This window comes from Ailuropoda melanoleuca, chromosome 7, assembly GCF_002007445.2.
Source record: "Ailuropoda melanoleuca isolate Jingjing chromosome 7, ASM200744v2, whole genome shotgun sequence".
NCBI lineage: Eukaryota > Metazoa > Chordata > Mammalia > Carnivora > Ursidae > Ailuropoda > Ailuropoda melanoleuca.
The window spans coordinates 109,711,396-109,724,245 of NC_048224.1; the positions used below are offsets into that span (position 1 = coordinate 109,711,396).

Genomic DNA, 12,850 nt, shown 5'->3' on the forward strand with positions numbered 1-12,850 from the left:
CTCCTCCCTCAAGGGCTTTGCGCTCCAGGCTCCTCTCCCAGTTCACTGCATGGCTCACTCCCTCATCTCACTCAATCCATGCTCCAAGGCCACCTCGTGAGGCAGCACACGCCCCCCCCACCTCAAAACACACACACACACACACACACACACACACGCACACGCACGCACCCTGGATTTTTTTCCCTACTTCATAACTGTCTATAGCACTTACCTCTTTTAACCTCCTGTATAATGTATTTGCCAGAATGTAGGCCCTAGGAGGGCAGTGATTTCTGTCTTTTGTGGGTTATTTTTGTTTTTGTTTTTGTTTTGTTGGGTTTTTTTTTTTTCTTTTTTTCCTTGTTTCCCAGAACATAGAATGATTCCTGGTACAAAGTACATGCTTATGCTGGCCAAAGGGAAAAAAAAATTGGGGAGGGGGGTGTGGGTAATTTTTATCTTTGGAAAAGATTATTTTATCTTCAGGGTTCTTTTACATTTAGACATATATGGTATATCTTCAGATCTTCTAGCAGCAATTCTGAAATGGGAACTTCTCTTTCTCATAATTATTTGGGATATACTGCCAGACCACTCAGAATTCAAAATCATAAGAATTTCAGCTTGCTGGTCAAGTATTTCCTATGAAAGAATAAAGTCCAAATGCCATAGTTTTAATGACTACCCTGAACACCTGACCTTTCTCGGGAAAGAAGTCAGGTGTTTTTACTAACACATGACCAGCAACCTTAGCCCTCTGTCATTTCCTTTTTGCCTTACTATCTGACAAGGGCCAAAGCTAAGGAGAGTGAGCTACGTATGCACCCCTGCAAAAAGCAAAATGATTCTGGGGCACCTGGGTGGTTCAGTTGGTTAAGTGTCTGCCTTTGGCTTGGGTTCTGATCCCAGAGTCCTGAGATCGAACCCCATGTCTGGCTCTCTGCTCAGCAAGGAGCCTCTGCCCATCCCTTCCCCTGCTTGTTCTCTCTCTCTCCATCAAATAAATAAATAAAATCTTTAAAAAAAAAAAAACAGGCAGAATGATTCTAGTGGCTGTTAGGCAAAACCCTAAGATAGTTGGATGCTTTCTTCCTCACTAACCATATTTCATGAAATACTTTTCCATCTAATTTTGCAACCCAAGTGTTCCTGAATTTCTGAAGTGCCTTTGTAAAGAAATATTTGTAGGATTGTTTTTTTGAACCTGCAGAATTTTGATCTTGTTACAAATATGTAAACAATTATTAGAGTTATATTCTACCTTTAAGACTACAATTAAAGTTAATTCAACCTTAGGTGTATCAATTCCTCTGGTCGTACCCTTTCCCTACCATTATATTGAGGGCTTTTATATGTGAGGAATTGATTAGGGGCTGAATTTCTGTAGTCTTACTGACACTTCCCTGTGACCACAGGCAAAGGCTTAGTACCTAAATGTAATTCAGTTTATGATCCAGTTTACATAAGCAAACCTTATCATCTTGACTCAAGTGAGTTGGTCATTTCATCTTCCAATAATCTGAGTTGTTAACCGCACCATAATACCCTCCCTCAGGTCATGACTATCAACAGCTTTTAATGACCTCGGCTGCAGAGAGGTTCCATCCGCAGAACTGACCTGACACCATCCAGCTGTTTCTGCTTATCATTACGTGGAAAGCACACATAAAACATTACACAGCCCCTGCCAACACACTCAGAGCCCACACCAGGGGAGAGACACTGATAAAGTAAAGTCAGTAAAATATCCATAGAGGGGAAATGAGTTATTAGAGAAACATGAAACTCTATGAGGCATTTAATTTGAGGGAGCAATCAGAAGCAGCACAAGAAAAATAAAACTCGGTCCAGTACTTGCACATACATGTGATATTTTGGAAAAATGGCATTCTCCCCTAGGACAGTATTAACTGACATATTTATATGTACATTTCTATGTTTTTGAATGAATCTGACTCTTCATATGTATTGTATCTTTCAACAGCTCTTTTTCCCCCTCCACCATTATACTGTAAACTCTTCAGTGGGGGACTGAGTGGTGGTGATTTTGTTCTTCCCAGAATTCTTCCATGTGACTGCTGGGAAAGTATTCTGTGCTCAGAAGAAACCGAGTGACTACTGTCAGGAAACAGAGTATAAATAGTAGTGAACAACTACCTAGAATCCTAGTAAAAGTTCTCTAGGATTGATACAGGGTTAGTAAGTTCCTGTCGCTAACTCGAGATTTGGTACCCCCAAAAATGGAAAGCTGTAACTTTTCACTCTGCTCAGTGCTCACCCAGCCAGGAAGTGAATGTGTGTGTCACAGTGTCTCCAGATGCCATGGGGATTCAAACTATACACTCTAGGGGCATAATCTAGTTATTCATACTCGAGCCATGAATAACGCCATTGCTCAGGATACCTGACTATGTCACATGGAACCTGATGAGGATTTAATGCCAACTAAAGGCAAGGGTTTTTTGCTTTGTTTTTGAAGATTTTATTATTTATTAATTTATTTATTAGAGAGAGAGAAAGAGAGAGAGAGCACACGCAGGGGGAGCAGCAGGCAGAGGGAGAAGCAGGTTCCCTGCCAAGCAAGGAGCCTGATGGGGAACTCGATCCCAGGGCACTGGCATCATGACCTGAGCCGAAGGCAGGTGCTTAACCCACTGAGCCACCCAGGCGTCCCTAAAGGCAAGGTTTTTCTTCTGTAGCAGCACCTAATCCTTAACACAAAACAATCATGAAAAAGACTCTACCACATAGGGACTGAGAGGTTTGTATTCTGTCCCAGCTCTGCCAGGAATTCGTGCTCTTCTGCATTCTAGAGTCTCCTCACCAGTGAAAGGGGGTGGGGGGGGGCTAGATAGATGGTCAGTGAGACCTCATCCAGATCCAGGTTTCTGTGAGATTATTTTTGCACCAATGTCAATACAGGAGCAAGGACGTGGAAAATTCACTCTACTGTTAAACCAGAAATAGCTTAAGCCATTGAAATTATTCATTTTCATTAAGACACTATAGTCAAGTCAACAAACAATAAATGAACAGGGCTTTTTTTTTCAAATTCTCATAATATCAAGAAAAAGCACAGTGCCGGGGCGCCTGGGTGGCACGGCGGTTAGGCGTCTGCCTTCGGCTCAGGGCGTGATCCCAGCGTTGCGGGATCGAGTCCCACATCAGGCTCCTGCTTTGAGCCTGCTTCTTCCTCTCCCACTCCCCCTGCTTGTGTTCCCTCTCTCGCTGGCTGTCTCTATCTCTGTCAAATAAATAAATAAAATCTTAAAAAAAANAAAAAAAAAAAAAAGAAAATATTAAAAAAAAAAAAAGAAAAGAAAAAGCACAGTGCCACCTTAAGCCACTATGTTGTTGTTACATCTTCAGTGACCTCATAAAAGAACTTAAATTCAAATATCAAAAATCAGACCATAGCAATTCCTCACTCTAGAAGGGGGAAAAAAAATTGCCACTAGATCCCTGGAAGTCATGCTGTGGTTTCTCATTATCATAATTAGTTATCACACTCCAAGAAATCCAGGGGTATTATAAAAATTACACTCCACCTGACTTCAAAAGAAAACAAATTCTACAAGAACCACAACTGATGTTTAAAGGTCTAGGCAAACACTACAGAAAAATCTGGATAGTAAAAAGCACTAGGGAAAGATACCTTTGGTCAGGAAGCCAGTTGAAAGTCGTCCTCCAAGAGCACTAAATATGCCAAACTGAAGCGGTCCTCAGTAATTAGCCTTTTGTCACACTTAAGAAGTTCTCTTTCTTTTTAAATAAGCCAGCAGTAATTTCGCTGTATTTGTTAAAGTCCACGTTATCGCTATCCAGCCAATTATAAAAGTTCCCAGGAATAACCGTTATTGCTTCAAAAGTTAAGTATTTCCTGACTCTGCAATCAGGAAACACACTGATTGTTCAAGACTAAAGAGCAGAAGTTTTAGCTTTCTTTAAAAAGAAACATTTTAAGTTTGATAACCATTGTCTTTTTTATGCTGCTTAAATAATCACAAGTGTCTAAGGCTTATTAATTATGAAGACAAGAAAAGATTACAGTATGATATTTTTTTCCACAAAAAAACTGGTGAGCAGATGAACCTCAGTAAACATTTAAAAATGGATAAAAAAAAGCTAAAGAAATAAAGCAAAAAAAAAAAACAACTGGGTAAATTCTTTTACAATTGACATGAGCTTAACTCCTTGATTCATTACTAATCATTTTATAATCATATTCTAACAGTTATAGTAGGCACAGAAAAATGTAGATAAGTACAAAAAAGAGGGGAAAAGTATTTTTTAAAAGTTGAGAAAAAACACTAGGAAACATTTCAAGTAAACTGAAAAAGCTCCCTAATGAAAAGGATTAACAATTTAAACTAGTCTCAGCCCAAGAGAGACAGTATAGAAAAGAAACAGATTTGCTTTGAAAAAAATACATGCCTTTAGGAGGAGGACAGATTTCCCTTCTAAAGATGTTTTACTGAAAGTATTAAGGGGAGCCTGGCTGGCTCAGTGGGAACAGCATGCAACTCTTGATCTCAGGGTCGTGAGTTCAAGCCCAACACTGGATGTAGAGATTACTTAAATAAATAAAAATAAAAGAAGACCAGGGGCACCTGGGTGGCTCAGTCAGTTAAGCATCTGCCTTCAGCCCAGGTCCTGATCCCAGGACCTGGTTCAGTGGGGAACATGCTTCTCCCTCTCCCTCTCCCTGCCGCTCCCCCTGCTTGTTCTCGCGCGCTCTCTCTCTGTCAAATACATAAATAAAATCTTTTAAAAAAATTAGAAGATCAGCTCTGCATTTTGAGAAAAAACTAATTTGGTCATTTAATGTTATAATTTCTATTTGGCTTTCAAAATCTCCCCTTCAACCAATGGAAAGTGATCAGAAGATATGCCATGCCATGAAATCCTTTACTTACATTAAAGAAACACTACCCATTATCTGAGGGCACAGGGTTTTTCCAGCCCCCATTACTTTGGAAGCAGGGTCTGTGTTGTCGTTCTTAAGATGAGGCTGTCTGACAATCTCAATAAGAAATAAAACTGATTTTTAAAAAAACACCTTAACTTGTATCTGAAAGTGCTTCAGCAATTCTTTGTATTTGGTTAAAAATATAAATTATGATTTTAAGGGAAATTTTGCACAGTCATAAGAGGTCTGATTATCACTAGGTCTAGATTCAAAATCACTAGTATAAGGCAAGATTTTAAAATCACATAATTTAGGGGCGCCTGAGTGGCTCAGTCGTAAAGTGTCTGCCTTTGACTCAGGGTGTGATCCCGGTGTTCTGGGATCGAGCCCCACATCAGGCTCCTCTGCTGGGAGCCTGCTTCTTCCTCTCCCAGTCCCCATGCTTGTGTTCCCTCTCTCGCTGGCTGTCTCTCTCTGTGTCAAATAAATAAATAAAATCTTAAAAACAAATAATCACATAATTTAAAAACTAAAGGAGCCCTAATGGAATCACTGATTCCCCACTACCTTGTTTTATAGATGTGGAAACAAGCTATTTACATCAAAAGTCACACCAATAAAGAAAAACAGGATGAGATTACAGAATGGAGACTATTTAGAGCCAAAGAAGGCACAGTATCTCTGTGACAACACCACAGTCATCCAAGTTGCTTGGTTTTTGAGCCACACGGGCTCAAGTCAAGACAGTTTCCTCTCAGACCAGGCTTTACTTCTTAGATATTCTCAGCCACTTTGCTCCAAACTCATTTCTGGCTCAGCTCTTCTCTAACTGAGGTTTCCTGGTGTCCTCTGAGTTAGTTCATGCATCAGAGAGGGAAATTCTTAAAACCTTTCTGCTGAATTCTCCCTTCCCCTTCTGTCTCACTGCTCCTGTCACTGAATACCATTGCTGGAAGATAGGACTTGTGCTTTTATGACTGTTCCAAATTTACAAGTGTCCTCAATAGCAGCTGAGTTTGGTGCTGGAGAGAAACAGCGTGACAAGACAGAAGACAGGATGGGGTAAGAATTGAGATGGCGAAGGATTGACAAGGACAGTCCTTTTCAAATTCCCTTTCAAAAGTTAAATCATTATTGTAAAAGTGGATATGTCCCTAGTGGTATATTAGAAAAGCACATAACGTGAAGTGAGAAGGCCTTGAGTTTAAAGCCCCATTCCAATATCTATTATTATCTGTAGTAAAGACACTGTACATCTTTCTCAGTCTCTGGTTTTTCATTCATCTGTAAAACAGGAATCACAATGTTGATTTCGGAGAGAAAGTGGGAAAATTAAATTAAATGCGTGAAAGTACCTGATACAGCCCTGGGACAGTGAAAGCATTCTATAATGCTTAATTAAATCTACAATGTAGGCAAGCTTTATACTGTAAAGAGATGGAGAAAGTATGGAAGAAATGGGGGGGCTGCTGATAAATTAAAAATATATGTATATTGCCTTCATGAAATTTAAATTGCAGTGGGGGGATATAATAAGTAAAATATAAAGGATTCTAGATAGTGAAAATGGCCAAGGAGAAAAACAGTGCAGGGAAGGGGGACAACAAATTTGGAGAGGGTGGCAGAATAGTGACAATTTCAGAGAAAGGACTCTTTATAAAATATTGGAGTAAAAACCTGAAGTCAGCAAGGAGGTGAGCCATACTGGTATCTAGGGGAGGAACATTCCCGGCAGACAGAACACCAAGTACAAAAGCCCTGAAGTAGAAACTTGCCTGGCGTGTTCAGGAACGGAGAGGAGCCAGTGGGGCTGGATGGGAGTGAGATTATCAGAGAGGCCACTCTGGGGAACAAGAGGCATGTCAATCATGCAGGGCCCTGAAAGGACTTTGGCTTTTACTCTTGGTGAGGCAGGAGGCCACTGTACGGTGCTGAGTTAGATGCTTAAAGGTTCCCATGGCTTTTGGATGGAGAAGAGATGACAAGGGTGAGGAGCAGGAGCCACTGTCCCCATGCAGGCTGAGCTAACCATGGTTCACAGTGGAGTGACAGCAAGGGAAGTGGTGAGAAGACGAAGGTTTCTGGATATAATTTAAAAATCACAGTCAAGATGATTTGTTGATGGATCTAATGTGGCATGTAAGAGAAGGAAGGGAAATATGAATGAATTTTATGGGTTTTAGCCAGAGGACCAGAAAAATAGAGCTGCAGTGAAACAGGTCGTGGGTGGGGGAGGCTTCAGAGAGCAGGAGTTTAGTTTTAGACACGTTAATTTTGAGAAGCTTATAGGCATTTAGGGGAGATATATACATGAATATACATGTCTAGAGCTCAGGGGAGAGGACAGAGCAGAGAAAGAAAAACTGGAAGGCATTCGTGTATGGTTGATATTTAAAGCCATGAGATGAGTTCATGAAAAGAGTATAGATGTCAGCACAAAGCATAGAGAGCTAGGTAAAGAGAATATCTCTAGGGATCAAGCCCAGAGGCACACAATGTTTACAGTCTGGGAAATGCAAAGATGTGAGCAAAGGAAAATACAAGACCCAGAGGCAAAACCAGGTAAGAATGGTATCCTGAAGCCAAGTAAGAAAGGTTTCCAAGGAGAGAGTAAGCAACATTAAGAGGATTGGTGACTTTGACAATAAAAGTTCGGGGGGGACAGAGGGCAAAGTTCTTTTGTGTGTGTGTGTGTTATAATAATTTTTATTTTGTTATATTAGTCACCATACAGTACATCCCCAGTTTTTTATGTAAAGCTCCATGATTCATTACTTGTGTATAATACCCAGTGCACCATGCAATACGTGCCCTCCTTACTACCCATCACCGGCCTATCCCAATCCCCCACCACCCTCCCCTCTGAAGCCCTCAGTTTGTTTCCCAGAGTCCACAGTGTCTCATGGTTCATTCCCCCTTCGGTTTACCCCCCCTTCATTCTTCCCTTCCTTCTCCTACCGATCTTCCTATTTCTTACGTTCCATAAATGAGTGAAACCATATTAATTGTCTTTCTCTGCTTGACTTATTTTACTTAGCATAATCTCCTCCACTCCTGTCCATGTTGCTGCAAATGTTGTGTAATCGTTCATACCGATGGCTGAGTAATATTCCATTGTATATACGGACCACATCTTCTTAATCCAGTCATCTGTGGAAGGGCATCTCGGCTCTTTCCACGATTTAGCTATTGTGGACAATGCTGCTATGAACATTGGGGTGCATATGGCCCTTCTCTTCACTACGTCTGTATCTTTGGAGCAAAAACCCAGTAGTGCAATTGCTGGATCATAGGGTAGCTCAATTTTTAACTTTTTATGGGACCTCCACACTGTTTTCCAAAGTGGCTGTACCAACTTGCATTCCCACCAACATTTTAAGAGGGATCCCCTTTCTCCACATCCTCTCCAACATTTGTTATTTCCTGCCTTGTCCATTTTTGCCATTCTAACTGGCGTAAGGTGGTATCTCAACGTGGTTTTGATTTGAATTTCCCTGATGGCTAATGATTTTGAACATTTTTTCATGTGTCTGTTAGCCATTTGTATGTCTTCATTGGAAAAGTGTCTGTTCATATCTTCTGCCCATTTTATGATNTTGATTTGATTATTCAGTAATGTGGCAGGATACAAAATCAATGCTCAGAAATCAGTTGCATTTCTATACACGAACAATGAGACTGAAGAAAGAGAAATTAGGGAATCCATTCCATTTACAATAGCACCAAAAATCATACGTTATCTTGGAATTAACTTAACCAGAAACGTAAAGGATCTATATTCTAGAAACTACAAATCACTCTTGAAAGACATTGAAGAAGACACAAAAAGATGGAAAAATATTCCATGCTCATGCGGAAGAATTAACATAGTTGAAATGTCTATGCTATCCAGAGCAATCTACACTTTCGATGCCATTCCAATCAAAATACCAATGACATTTTTCAAAGAACTGGAATAAACACCTCTTAAATTTGTATGGAACCAGAAAAGGCCCCGAATCGCCAAGGAATTGTTGAAAAAGAAAACAAAGATGGGGGCATCACAGATGCCGGATTTCAAGCTATACTACAAAGCTGTGATCACCAAGACAGCATAGTACTGGCACAAAAACAGACACGTAGACCAGTGGAACAGAGTAGAGACTCCAGAAATGGACCCTCGGCTCTTTGGGCAACTAATCTTTGACAAAGAAGGAAAAAACATCCAGTGGAAAAAAGACAGTCTCTTCAATAAATGGTGCTGGAAAAACTGGACAGCTACATACAAAAGAATGAAACTTAACCACTCTCTCACACCATACACAAAGATAAACTCCAAATGGATGAAAGACCTCGATGTGAGACAGGAATCCATCAATATCATAGAAAAGAACATAGGCTACAACCTCTTTGACATCGGCCACAGCAACTTTTTCATGACACATCTCCAAAGGCAAGAGAAACAAAAGAAAAAATGAACTTGTGGGACTTCATCAAGATAAAAAACTTCTGCACAGCCAAGGAAACAGTCAAAAAAACTAAGAGGCAGCCCACGGAATGGGAGAATATATTTGCAAATGACAACTACAGATAAAAGACTAGTATCCAAGATCTACAAAGAACTTCTCAAACTCAGAGGGCAAAGTTCTTATTGGAGTAGGTTCCAAAGAAAATTCCAGGCACAGAATCCAAAACACTAGGTGCGGGAAACCTATTAGGGCAGCAGCTGCAGGTACAACAAGTGAGTCAAAAGGGGGTTCTTTCATAGATGTACGAAATGACAGCTCCAACAGAGAATATCCAGTAATGAATGGGAAACTGATGGTCTGGAGGAAGAAGAATTGCTGGCAATGTCCTTAAGTAGGCAAGAGGAGGCAGCATCTAGAGCACACTGGAAGGGTCTGAACTGACCCAGGGACATGGACAGTGCACCTCAAAGGGAAAGGCAAAATATAAAGGCACAGATGCAGGAAGATGGGGTGGGGGGGGCATGGAGAATTTCTCCTCTGATTACTTTCATTTCCTAAGTAAAATAGAAAGCACGACCATCAGCTGAAGTGATGATGGGGAAGAAGATATGCACAGTATGGAACACTGAATGATGCAATTCAAGGCTGACAAAATTGTGAGGTGAAATTATCTTTAGACCTCTCAGGCTACCCTTTCTATGCTCTGATGATGTTGAATGTGATCCCTACAACCCCTTCATGGGAAAATGTGCATTTTAATCTAAGGCTGAACTTGAGAACACCTGTAATCAGGTGAAATTCAGGAATGAGCCAGCAATTAGAAGAGATTTTGTACCCTGAAATGAAATCATGTAGGTAAACTGCTTTTTCTGCCTAGGATGAGATTGGAAGCTATCCTATATAAGTAATATTTACATAAGAAATACATTTTGGAAAAAGAAATATAATTCTATGCCTTACTAAATAAGAGTAATACAGATTATAAAGTACTTGTATCACTTGTAAAAAAATAATTCCATATTTCTTTTATTGCATATGGATATTTATATGAATATGACCAAAAAGGGAAAAAAAGCAAAGTCATTAACACAAGAAAGTCAAACTTCTTATACATATTTAATCTAGAATGTTAATTTTCTGTTTTTTTAACTGTAATAACATACAATAGAGGCATATAAGAAGCACCCCTGAAGAGAGGTTTTTTATTTTTTTAAGCTGGCACTATGAGACTCACAGTTTCAAATGCAGCATAGTCCTTTACCCAACAACATATCACTTTCTACGTGAGATCAACTTATACAATTCAAAACTGATAACCCTCTAGCCAGCCTAACTAAGAAAAAGAGGGGACACAAATTACTATCAGAAATAAAAGAAGGGACATCCCTACAGGTCCCGTGGAAATTAAAGGGATAATAAAAGAATACTATGAATCCCTTCATTCTCATAAATTCGATATCTTAAATGTAGTAGACCAAATCCTTGAATGACAAAACTCATACAAGAATAGGTGATCTAAATAGGTCTATTTCTATTAAAGAAATTGTATCAATGATTAATAATTTTCTAAACAGGAGAACATCAAGCCCAGATAGGTTCACTGGGGAATTCTATAAAACATTTAAGAAAGAAATTATACCAATTCTCTACAATCTCTTTCAGAGGAAAGAAACAGAGAAAATTCTTCCTAAGTCATTCTATGAGGCCAGCATTAACCTAAGACCAGAACCAGACAAAGATGTTACAAGAAAAGAAAAACTACAAACCAATTTCTCCCCTGAACACAGATGCAAAAATTCTTTTTTTTTTTTAAAAGATTTTATTTATTTATTTGACAGAGATAGAGACAGCCAGCGAGAGAGGGAACACAAGCAGGGGCAGTGGGGGAGGAAGAAGCAGGCTCATGTCAGAGGAGCCTGATGTGGGGCTCGATCCCAGAACGCCAGGATCACGCCCTGAGCTGAAGGCAGACACTTAACCGCTGTGCCACCCAGGCGCCCCCAGATGCAAAAATTCTTAACAAAATATTAGCAAATCAAATCCCAAAAAGTATAAAAAGACTAGTTCAACATTTGAAAATCAATTAAAGAAATATATCATATCAGCAGACTAAAAAAAGAAAATCACATGATCATATTAATAGATGCAGAAAAAGCATTTGACAAACTTTAACACCTATTCATTATAAAAACTCTCAGCAAATAGTAAGAGAGGGGAACTTTCTCAACCTGATAAAGGCTTTCTACAAAAAACTGAAACCTAACATCATAGTTAATGGGGAGTAACCGAAAACATTCCCGCTAAGATCAAGTACAAGGCAAGGATGTCCCTCCCACTCCTCTTTTTAATATCAGTCCTTGCTAATGCAATAGGGAAGAAAAGGAAACAAAAGGTATAAATTTTGTGTAGGAAGAAATAAAACGGTCTTTGTCCTCAGATGACATAATTGTCAATGCAGAAAATCTGAAAAAAAAAAAAAAAAAAAACCTCTCACTCTCCCAGAATAAGTGATTATAGCAAGGTTACAGGATATAAAGTTAATATACAAAAGTCATTTGCTTTCCTATATGCCAGCAATGAAGAAGGGGAATTTGAAATTAAAAGCAAAATACTATCTACATTAACATCCCCCCCAAAATTAAATACATAGGTATAAATCTAACAAGATATGTGCAAATTTTATATGGGAAAAACCACAAAACCCTGATGAATCTAATGAAAGAAAAACTAAATAAATGGGGAGAGAGTCCATATTTATGATTAGGAAGAACTCAATATTGTCCAGAGGTCAGTTCTTCCCACCTTGATCTATAGATTCAATTCAATCCCCAATCAAAATCCCAGAAACTTATTTTATGGATATTGATAAACTGATTGTAAACTGATTGTAAACTGACTGTACAATTTATATGGAGAAGCAAACAACTCAGAACGCCTAAGACAATACTGAAGGAGAAGAGCGAAACTGGAAGACTGACACTATCCAACTTCAAGACTTGCCGTATTACTTTATTACTACAGTAATAAAGACAGTATGGTGTTAGTGAGAGAATGGACAAATAGATCAATGCGACAGAATAGACAGCGTAGAAATAAACCCACATAAATATAGTCAGCTGATCTCTGACAAAGTAGTAAAGACGGTACAATGGAGCAAAGATGGTCTCTTTAACAAATGGTACTGGAACTGGACATGCAAAAAAACTCTAGACACAGAGTAAACCCTTCACAAACTCAATTAACTCAAAATGGATTATATACCTATATGCAAAATGCAAACACATAAAATTCCAAGATAGCATAGGAGATTTAGATGATCTTGGGTATAGTGATACCTTTTTAGATACGACATGAACGACATGATCCATGAAAGAAATAATTAATAAGATAGATTTTATTAAAATTAAAAACTTCTGTTCTACAAACACATTATTAGGAGAGCTATAGACTGGGAGAAAATATTTGCCAAAGACACTTCTTCTAAAGGACTATCATCCAAAATATACAAAGA

General features: G+C 39.1%; 1 protein-coding gene across 4 annotated transcripts in view; it reads right to left on the reverse strand.

Moving 5' to 3' along the window:
• Positions 1–12,850, reverse strand: part of TBC1D4 (TBC1 domain family member 4) — a 189,111-nt gene that overhangs the window by 76,711 nt on the left and 99,550 nt on the right. Inside the window, exon 1 of one of the 4 annotated variants that reach the window (XM_034665296.1) lies at positions 3,638–3,785. The exons of the other annotated variants lie outside the window; for them this stretch is intronic. The gene's annotated coding sequence lies outside the window, so the exon portion shown is untranslated. Of the gene's footprint in view, positions 1–3,637; positions 3,786–12,850 lie in introns of those variants that run through there. 4 annotated transcript variants of the gene reach the window in all.